Source organism: Zingiber officinale, chromosome 8B (genome assembly GCF_018446385.1).
Source record: "Zingiber officinale cultivar Zhangliang chromosome 8B, Zo_v1.1, whole genome shotgun sequence".
NCBI classification, from domain to species: Eukaryota; Viridiplantae; Streptophyta; class Magnoliopsida; order Zingiberales; family Zingiberaceae; genus Zingiber; species Zingiber officinale.
This window is the reverse complement of record NC_056001.1, coordinates 93271940-93284086: the sequence shown is the minus strand read 5'-3', so window position 1 is coordinate 93284086 and position 12147 is coordinate 93271940.

Here is a 12147-nt window from a genome sequence, read left to right as displayed (position 1 = left end):
AGGAAGACCTGGTGGGTCGAGGATCGGACGTGGGAAGCCTATGGTCCTTTGTTTGAGGGGGGGATTGTTGGGGTTGCAAGGTTGCAAACATAGTCCCATATTGGAAACACATGGAAAAGATCATGGGTTTATAAAGAGAAAAGATATCTCCATTGGAATGAGGCCTTTTGGGGAGAGCCCAAGAGCAAAGCCATGAGGGTCTAGGCCCAAAGTGGACAATATCATGCTATTGTGGAGATATCTAAATTCTTTTCGATCCTACAATTGGTATCAGAGCGGGGTCATTTTGAATCGGTGCAACCACCATTCAAAATAATTTTTCGTAGTATTTTTTTTTAAAAGTAAAGCAAGCACAGAACGACACAGGGAGTTTACTTCGTTCGGAGCCTGGGACGACTCCTACTCGAAGGCCCGCGATCCTTGATCGCTTTCCATGGGCAACAACTATAAGCTCGTAAAATATTACAACTGGAATACAGTACAGATTGTAATAATGTAAAGCTAAAACTAATACCGACAACGAAAGATCGAAGAGTCTGAGCTTCGGGTCGTCAGCGTCGAGTCGTAGCACTTCAAGGTCGTCTAGATGGCAGCACTTCACAGAAGAAAGCTTAGAATGTCTTGTTATTCTTTGGCTGCACCCCCGACCCTCTTTTTATATGACATTCCGGGCGCCTGGATCCCTTCCGGGCGCCTGGAGTGTGACGTGGCCAACCAACCAGGATGCTCCACGTCGTGGCAGGGATAAAACTTGGTCCCGGCGCCGTGCGCCCGGATCCATCCGGGCGCCGGACCACCTTTTTCCAGAGTTCCTTCACCCGCAAACAAAGGTTAGTCCGAGAAAATACCGCAAGACAGCGTTAGAATATGATAAAACATAGTAAGAAATAACTGACAGTCTTCGGTGACTCGGATTTTCAACCGAAACCCTAGGTCGACCCGACGCCACTGTTCCTCTACGGGAACGCCTCACCTACTCCCTCAGAGATTACTCGATGCCATCGATCGACTTTCGCCTAGGGTTACCACCCCCTAGGACCTAGGGTTACCGCCCCCTAGGATTTTTCTCCACCTAGGGTTACCGCCCCCTAGGACCTAAGGTTACCGCCCCTTAGGGTTTTCCTCCACCTAGGGTTACCGCCCCCTAGGACCTAAGGTTATCGCCCCCTAGGACCTAAGGTTACCACCCCTTAGGGTTTTTCACCTGCCTAACCGCAGCTAGGACTTTCCTGAAACACTCATTCAAACATGTTAGATCACACACTAACTTAACTTTGAATCCTTTGCCATTATCAAAACTAAGGTTCGATCGTCGGATGCTTCCTGCACCAACAATCTCCCCCTTTTTGATAATGGCAACCGAAATTCAATGTTAAGTAAAAAATATGCAGTTATATATAAGAACAAGATAGGCGTGATAGCAAAATAAGCATAAACATAGCTCCCCCTTAATACAAGCTCCCTTTAACATAATAATTTTAGCTCAGAGCAATTGTAGGATCGAAAAGAATTTAGATATCTCCACAATAGCATGATATTGTCCACTTTGGGCCTAGACCCTCATGGCTTTGCTCTTGGGCTCTCCCCAAAAGGCCTCATTCCAATGGAGATATCTTTTCTCTTTATAAACCCATGATCTTTTCCATGTGTTTCCAATATGGGACTATGTTTGCAACCTTGCAACCCCAACAATATGTACTTAATTCCTAAGAGTCAAATTCATTACTTAGATAGACCTTATCTAAGCTATGGCTCAGGGGGAGCAAGTAGAAAAATAATATAACCAACTTGATTAGCCAAACTCAACAATTAGGATTAGGCTTATTTTCTGCTTAGAATGGTTAAATGAAAAAGGTTTACCAAACCCTATAACATAACATCGGAATGGATTTGGGATGATAGTATGTCAAGGAAACTTCGTCGAAGGCATGTCTAAGGCTGAATATGGAATTCTACCTGGTGCACTAGACTTAGTGGATCTGACCGAAGCTACCCCAGTCAAACATGGGCTAGTTAGACCAAAATTTAGTATTAAGTTCTTTGGGCGGGAACAGTTTGGAAAGTCTTCAGCAAGTGGTCCACCGTTGATACACAAGAAAGCTATAAGCCTCGCCACTGAACTGAAAGTTTGTCCTTAGGAAGACTGCTTGATTAACCCAAAGCTAAGTTTAAATCTAACATGGGTTCGACAACCTTTTTCAATTTCAATTAATTAAAAATTTTTAATTTAATTAAAAATTATTTTAAATTTGATTAAAAATAAGATTAAATTTCATTAAAAATTATTTTAAACTTCATTATTAAAAATTATTTTAAACTTAATTAAAAATTATTTTAAACTTAATTATTAAAAATTATTTAAAACTTAATTATTAAAAATTATTTTAAACTTTATTAAAAATTATTTTAAACTTTATTAAAAATTATTTTAACTTAATTATTAAAAATTATTTTAAACTTAATTATTAAAAATTATTTTAAATTTAATTAAAAATTATTTTAAACTTAATTATTAAAAATTATTTTAAAATTATTTTAAAATTAATTAAAAATTATTTTAAAATTATTTTAAAATTAATTATTAAAAATTATTTTAAACTTAATTAAAAATTATTTTAAACTTAATTAAAAATTATTTTAAACTTAATTATTAAAAATTATTTTAAATTCAATTAAAAATAATTTTAAACTTGATTTTAAAATTATTTTAAAACTTAATTTAAAATTCATTTAAAAATTATTTTAAAATCGATTTAAAAATTATTTTAAAACTTAATTTAAAACTCATTTAAAAATTATTTTAATCTCAATTAAAAATTATGTTAAACTCAATTAAAAATTATTTTAAATTCGATTTAAAAACTATTTTAAAACTTAATTAAAAACTTATTTTAAACTCGATTTAAAAATTATTTTAAAACTTAATTAAAAACTCATTTAAAAATTATTTTAAAACTTAATTTAAACTTATTTAAATTTCTAAAACTTCTTTTAAAACTTATTTAAAAATTATTTTAAAAACTTAATTTTTAACTCATTTAAAAATTATTTTAAAACTTAAAAAAAAACTTAATTAAAAATTTACTTTAAAAAAATCAATTAAAAAAATTATTAAAAAATCTTTAAACTTATTTACATACTTAATTTTAATCTTCTTAAAAACTTATTTTAGCCCTAATTGAAATTAATTAAAATTAAAGACTCATTAAATCATAAGAATTAAATACAATTCAACTAACTTAAATCTAAAAACTTACTCAATTTTATCCTTTAACCAAACTTTGGTTTAAATCCTACATTTTGTAGGAATCCAAAGCTCTGGATAAATGGATCTTGGACAGCGGCTGCTCCAGACACATGACTGGGGATCAACAAAAATTTACCAACATTGAATTCAAAAACTTAGGATCAGTTGCCTTTGGAAACAATGGCAAGCTAAAGGTAATTGGTACAGGTGAAATTCAATTACAGTCAAACATTTCAATTAAAAAAGTGTTACTTGTTGAACATTTTAATTATAATTTGCTTAGTATAAGTCAACTATGTGATTCAAGATTTAAGGTTAAATTTTTATCTTCTGAATGCTTGATAAGTTACAATGACTCAACTAATATATTACTAAAAGGCTTTAGAGATAAAAATATATACTCCATTCATCTACCTAAAACAATACCCCAAATGTATTCTGGTAAATGATGATAAAACTTGGTTATGGCATAGGAGATTAGCTCACACTCACTTTAGAAATTTACTAAAATTAAGCAACAATGGTTTAGTAAAAGGTTTGCCAAAGTTAGGGAATCCTATAAATAAATTTTGTAATTCTTGTCAACAAGGAAAACAAATTAAATCAACTCATAAACTTACAAATCAAAATAGAACAAATAAAATACTTGATCTACTATATTTAGATTTATTTGATTCTCATGGAATAAAATCTTTGAATGGAAATCTCTATTGCTTAGTAATCATTGATGACTACTCTAAATATACTTGGGTAAAATTCTTATCTAATAAAAATAAAACCTTTCCAACATTTAAGAATTTCTGTAAACAAGTAGAAAATGAAAAAGAAACTAAAATTAAGAAAATAAGAAGTGATAATGGAGGTGAATTCAAAAATCAAAACTTTAATAATTTTTGCTTAGAAAATGGTTATCACCATGAGTTTTCATGTCCTAAAACTCCACACTTAGTAGAACGTAAGAATAGAACCTTACAAGAAGCTGCCCGAATAATGTTAAATGAATATAATATACCAAAATATTTATGGGCTGAAGCTGTTAATACAGCTTGTTATGTCCAAAATCGAATTATAATTAATAAAGATCAAAATAAACATCCTATGAAATTTATTTCAACAAAATTCCTAACATAAAATATTTTAAAGTATTTGGTTGTAATGTTCACATTTTAAATCTTAAAGATCACTTAGGCAAATTTACTTCAAAAACTAACCAAGGAATCTTTCTTGGGTATTCATCTACAAGTAGGGCCTATAGAGTTTACAATAAATTTACTTTGAAAATTGAGGAAACCACCAATGTAACCTTTAATGAAAATGATCATATTACTCAACATGGTTCAAATCCTAATCATCCAACTAATCACGAAGAAGAAGAAGACTTAACACCTCCTAAAGAATCTGAAAACTCTAACCCAAGAATAATAAAATCTAACCCTAATCATCCAACTAACCAAATCATAGGAAATCCTAAATTAAAGGTTCAAACAAGATCTACCTTTAGAAATCTAAGTCAAATAGCATTAATATCTAAATTTGAATCTAAAAACATTAGTGATGCATTAATAGAACTTGACTGGATAATTACAATGCAAGAAGAGTTAAATCAATTTGAAAGGAGTCAAGTTTGGGATTTAGTAGTACCTCCACCACAAGGTAAGACAATTATAGACACCAAATGGATATTTAGGAACAAATTAGACGATCAAGGTGAAATCCTAAGGAATAAAGCTCGTCTAGTAGCTAAGGGGTTCAGTCAAGTCGAATGACTAGATTACGACGAGACTTATGTCCCAGTAGTCAGACTTGAATCAATTCGAATGTTGCTAGCCTATGCAGCATTTAAAGGTTTCAAGTTATATCAAATGGATGTTAAATCAGCTTTTCTAAATGACTATATTAAGGAAGAGGTCTATGTTAGTCAACGACCCAGATTTGAGAATCTAGAAAACCCAACCTATGTATTTAAGCTAAAAAAGGTTTTATATGGACTAAAACAAGCACCTAGGGCTTGGTATGAAAGACTGTCTAGTTTTCTAAAATCAAAAGGGTTTAAAGAAGGACAAATTGATCCTACACTTTTTATTTAAACCTTTAATTCTGACTTTTCATAGCTCAAGTCTATGTTGACGATATTGTATTTGGCTCAACCAACTCAAAGTACTTAAAAAAATTTGTAACTATAATGGAAAATGAATTTGAAATGAGTTTGGTTGGTGAATTGAACTACTTAGGTCTTCAAATTATACAAACTAAGGATGGTAACTATGTGCATCAAACTAAATATACAAAAGACCTTATTAAAAAATTTTGCATGGAAAACTCCAAAGAAATTAAAACACCTATGGCAAGTAACATTAATCTTGATAGTGATGTAAATGGAAAATCTGTTGACTTAAAATTATATAGAAGCATGATAGGAAGTTTACTTTATTTGACGGCAAGCCGACCCGACATTTTATTTGCCGTCAGTATGTGCGCCTGATTTCAAACTTGTACGAAACAGTCCCATTTATCATTGGTTAAATGAATATTAAATATTTAAAAGGAACTATTAATGTAGGAATATGGTACCCTAGAACTTCGCAATTTGATTTAGTCGGGTATTCTGATTCTGATTATGTCGGGTGTAAGTTAGATAGAAAAAGTACTAGTGGAGGATGTCAATTGCTAGGATCATCTCTAGTCAGTTGATTTAGTCGTAAGCAACAATGTGTTGCCTTATCAACCACTGAAGCCGAATACATTGCAATGGGCAAATGTTAGTTAGAGCCCTAGAGCCAATCATTTGATGATTGTATTATGGACTTATTGTATCATATTCTTATATAAATAAAGGCATTTATTTTTGGTTATTATACTTACTTGTATTAGTGCCAAATAAACTAAGTATAATAGCGTCCTTGAGTAGAAGGTTCTCACATATATCAATCGGTTAGTTGAACCGATAGTGAGATGTTATAGGGAACACTACTCTAAATCATTCCTAGTCGAGTATTAACATTCAGGGACAATGTTAATGCAATAAGACTAGCATGTAGGTCAACTCGATGACTTGATCTCACAAGTCATGGATATAGAGCTATCAAGTTGACACATGGGTATGCATTGGAGAATGTATACTGAATGACCCGCCATGAGAAAGTATCATGGATCGTTATATGAGTGTCATATACTTTCTCATGTGGCTATTAGTATGACTACTAGTCCTTGGACCTGAAGTCACCATGGTTCCCTACATAAGGAGTTATGTACTTTGGTTTCGTCAAACGTTACCCGTAACTGGGTGGACTATAAAGGTGATTACTAGGTATGTGACGAATTATGTAGTGGGATGTGAGTGATGTAGATGTGATCTATCCCTCCTATATGACGGGAGAGACCTCGATATTCTTGATAGAGTGAGACCATGAAGTGCATGGCCATGCCCAAATGAGTCAATATGAGATATTGAGCTCATTTGATTTAGTGACTCTACTTGGAGTTCAAGATTTAGATTGATTAGAGGATGACACGGTCTATGCCTCACATTGATCAATTTAGATGTCTATGATAGAAGGACACTTGTCATATATTGTGAGGAGTCATAATTAGTAGTCACAAGGTGATGTTGGATCTCAACATTCTTGTAACTTGGGTAGTAATGATGTGTTGCTAGATACCGCTCATTACTTATGCTCCTAAATGGGTTTAGGGGCATTGCCAACGTTACAAGAACCTATAGGGTCACACACTAAGGACAATTAGATGGAGATTAGGTTCATATGATGAACCAAGAGGATTAAATTCATTTGATGAATCAAATTGGATTAAGAGTAATCCTAATTGGGCTAATTGAGTTGGACTCAAGTTGATTCATGTGTTCAATGAGTTTAATTTAGATTATAACTCATTGAATCAATTTAATTAAATGAATTAGATTCATTATATTAAATTGGATTGAATTAAATGGTTGGATTAGATCAACCATGAGAGAGATTAAGTCAAGTTTGACTTGACTTGAGAGGAAGATGAAGAGTCAAGTTTGACTTGACTTTATGCCACCTCATTGGTGAGTTGGCAAGATGTGGACCAATGATGATGCTCCACATCATCATGGTTACTTAAGTGTGTGCCATATCATGGAGGTTAAAGCCTCCTTTTCTTTTAATGTGGCCGACCACATTAATTGTAAAGGAGTTACAATTGTGGCCGGCCACACATAGTGAAGGGATTTCATTTTTCTCATTCAAGGCTATTCACTTCTTCTTCCTCCTTGAGCTCTCTCTTCTTGCTCTCCCTCTCCTATCTTGGCCGAACACCCTAGGTGCTAGCACACCTTGTTTGGTCCTTCTCCATCTAGTGTGTTCGTGTGGATACGTATAGAGGATTGTCTACGTTGACAATCTTGAGATCCGGCAAGCCGTTGGACTAGCGGTATAGGGAAGGGCATCGTATCGAGGGTAATATTCTTATCTACTGTAGATCTAAGGTTTAGAAACTCGTACTCGTAAGTTTTTCGAAAGTTTTTACTTCGCACGGATCCGTGGCTGGGGGTTTCGGGGTTTCCGCGACGCGAAAAGCGGTTTTCGCGGCCCGAAGAACCCAACAGTGGTATCAGAGCCACATGCGAACAATTGTACGAGTTTAATTTGATTTTTTATGAAAAATATAGGTTCTGTGATATTCAATAATTTTATGATTTTTAGAGTTTTTATGGGTATTTTTCTCGTAGACGCGAAGCACAAGTGTCTAGGCACTTGTAGGCTTCGACTACCGAGAAGTTTTTTCCAAAACGGCAAGGTTTCGCCCCAAATCTTTTTGGGACAGCGGGATAAGGCACTATTGGATCACTAAGGGACACTCGCAATGGTTAGATCGCGGGTAGGGGCGCTGCCCCTGGCCCCGCAAGGGGATTCGTTCCGTGATTGCGCCCGAAAACCGCTAAACGGGACCGCCAAGAATTTTTACTCGTAAAAATTGTAAAAATTGGTATTAAAATTACAGAAAATTATAGAAAATACATAATTTATAATTATGTATAATTTGTGATAGTCATGGCCCAAAAAGACCCAATTGGATTGGTATATTTTGTGTTGTAATTCATAATACGGCCTGCGTGCCGTCATGTGATTGTGTGTGCTGTATTTTTGATATGCGACCTGCGAGTCGTGCCTTTCTCTTTTATTCTTGTTGTAAATTAGTTTAGACTCGAATGTAACTCGAGTTTCAAAATTATAATGTACAAAATTGGAGCGGTGGAAGGTCCACTCGAGATGGAGTTACGAGGAGGGCGCGAGCAACACAAGGTGGTCAATGGGAGGAGCTTGAGAAGCTGTTGACCCTAGGTTGACCATATGATCTTCTCATTGGCTTGAGAAGATTGTAGTAGGGCCATGACTAATCACAAATTAATTTAATTAATTGCTTGTGTATATGTGATGCATGATTAAGTAATTAATTAGTGCCTAACGATTAGATTAGATCTAAGTCGTGCACATGATGCACCCTTTCGATTAGATTAGATCTATCGAGTATATGATACGCATCATCGTTTAGATTAGATCTAAATCACGTCAACTCTAATGCCTACCGTGTCGTGATACCTATCACTACCTCGATCACATGTGTTGTTGAATCTGCCAAAGCAGAGCAACACATATTATCTTGGTAGGGTACGGAGGGACAATCTTGGTCCCGCTTATCAATGCATGGGTGAATACAAACTCAATTAGATTGAGTATTCCTAGTTAACTCGGTTGGATCGAGTACAACTATAGGCATTCTTCCAATGGTTGGAAAGATAGGACATAAATCACATTTATATTAATTCTTGGGTGTATTAGCCAAAGCTAACTCAAGTTTTAATATAACTGCGGATAATGATTCTATAAACAAGAGTTGCATAGAGATGTAATTGGTAAATCGTTACTTACCGATCATACTAAATCTTGGGCGTATTAGCCAAAGCTAACTCAAGGGTTAGTATTATGTGGATCTTGTCCCACATAAATTATAGAATTTAGTGGGAGCATCATTTAGTTAAAGGCCTAATTAAATGATTTAAAAGAATATGATATTTATTTTCTACATTTTTCTATTGTAGATAACCATGACGTCAAATACGAACACTTTCTCCCTGTGATCTGTTCTTGAGAAGGACAAGCTCAACGGAGCAAATTTCCTGGACTGGTACAGGAATTTGAGAATTGTTCTCACCCAGGAACATAAACTGTACGTTCTGGAGCAGCCCATTCCGGAGGCTCCTCCTGCCAATGCCTCGCGAGCTGACAAAGATGCTTATAAGAAGCATCAAGATGACGCATTAGATGTGTCCTGTCTAATGCTCGCGACCATGAACTCTGAGCTTCAGAAGCAACACGAGTTAATGGGTGCTTACGATATGGTTGAACATCTTCGTCAACTGTATCAAGGACAAGCGAGGCATGAGAGATTTGAGATCTCAAGGGCACTGTTTCAGTGCAAGATGTTAGATGGGGCTCCTATAGGCCCATATGTACTCAAAATGATTGGGTACATAGAAAACCTACAGAGGTTGGGATTCTCGCTTGGCCAAGAGCTAGCCACTGACCTGATCTTGCAATCCTTGCTGGATAGCTATAGTCAGTTCATTCTAAACTACAATATGAACGAAATTGACAAGCCACTACCTGAGCTGCTCAGTATGTTAAGAACTGCTGAGCTAAACCTTAAGAAGGCTAAGCCCCACTCTGTTCTGATGGTTCAGAAACACAAGGGCAAGGGCAAGCCCAAAGGCAAGGGAAAGTCCCAAGCTAAGGGCAAATGCAAGGAACTGAAGCCTAAAGGAGGGGTCGCCAAGGATGCTACCTGCTTCCACTACGGTCAGACCGGGCACTGAAAGAGGAACTACAAGGTGTACCTGGAAGATCTTAAGAAGAAGCGAAGTGAGACTTCCACTTCAGGTATATATGTTATAGAAGTCAATCTATCTATTTCTTCATCATGGGTATTAGATACCGGATGTGCATCTCACATTTGTACTAATGTGCAGGCGTTGAGAAATAACAGGGCATTGGCGAAGGGCGAGGTGGACCTACGCGTAGGGAATGGAGCACGGGTTGCTGCTGTTGCTGTAGGGACTTATTTTCTATCTCTACCCTCTGGGCTTGTATTAGAGTTGGATGATTGTTGTTATGTGCCTGCATTAACTAAGAACATAATTTCAGTTTCTTGTTTGGACAAGAAAGGTTTCTCTTTTATTATAAAGGACAAATGTTGTTCTGTTTATTTAAAAGATATGTTCTATTGTAGTGCACCTCTGATGAACGGACTCTACATTCTAGACCTTGAAAGCCCTATCTATAACATAAATACCAAGAGGTTCAAATCAAATGACCTGAACCAAACCTATCTCTGGTACTGTCGCTTAGGTCATATAAATGACAAGCGCTTATCCCAGCTCCATAAAGATGGTTTGCTGGACTCATTTGATTTTGAATCTTATGAGACGTGTGAGTCATGCCTACTAGGCAAGATGACCAAGACTCCCTTTAGTGGGCACAGTGAGAGAGCGACTGACTTGTTAGGTCTTATACATAGTGATGTATGTGGCCCTTTCAATGTCACTGCTAGAGGCGGTTATAGGTACTTCATCACATTTACTGATGACTTCAGTAGATATGGTTATGTGTACTTGATGACACATAAGTCAGAATCCTTTGAAAAGTTCAAAGAATTCAAGAATGAAGTACAGAACCAGCTTGGCAAGAGTATTAAGATACTTCGATCAGATCGAGGTGGAGAATACCTTAGCCATGAGTTTCGTGACTATCTAGCTGAGTGTGGGATTGTATCCCAACTCACTCCTCCTGGAACACCACAGTGGAATGGTGTATCTGAATGGAGGAATCGTACCCTATTAGATATGGTACGGTCTACGATGAGTCACACAGATCTTCCGACATACCTTTAGGGCTATGCTCTAGACACGGCAGCTTTTATACTCAACCGAGTTCCATCCAAGGCCGTGATAAAGATACCATATAGGATATGGACTGGGAGAGATGCCCAGGTGTCTTTCATGAGGATTTGGGGTTGTGAGGCTTACGTTCGACGTCAAGTCTTAGACAAGTTAGGACCCAAATCCGACAAGTGCTACTTTATTGGATATCCCAAGGAAACTAAGGGATATTACTTCTACATTCCCAGTCAGCACAAGGTAGTTGTGGCAAAGACTGGGGTCTTTTTAGAAAGGGACTTTGTTTCTAGAAAAACTAGTGGGAGTACGTTCGATCTTGAAGAAGTTCAAGATGCGGACCATAGCACTGAAGCCTCGATGGAAGTTGAACTGGAATCGCAAAGTATTTTGGATGATGTTGTTCCACAAGGAGTTGAAGAACAACAACCAGTTCAAGTAGACATACCTCTTCGCAGGTCTGATAGGGTACGTCGTTTACCTGAGAGATACTCATTTCTCTTGTCTGACCATGATGACGTTGTGCTCATAGAGGATGAGCCAACCACCTATCAGGAAGCTGTGATGAGACCAGATTCCGAGAAGTGGCTAGAGGCCATGAGATCCGAAATGGAATCCATGTATACCAACCAAGTATGGACTTTGGTTGATCCACCTGAAGGGGTAAAACCCATAGGGTGTAAGTGGGTCTTTAAGAGAGAGACTGACATGGATGGACTTATCTATAAGGGTCGCTTGGTAGCTAAAGGTTTCAAGCAGATTCATGGTATTGACTATGATGAAACCTTTTCTCCAGTAGCGATGTTTAAGTCCATTCGGATCATGCTTGCTATTGCAGCTTACCATGACTATGAGATATGGCAGATGGATGTCAAAACCGCGTTTCTAAATGGAAACCTACTCGAGGATGTGTACATGACACAACCTAAGGGTTTTGTAGATCCACAGCATACTAGCAGAGTATGCA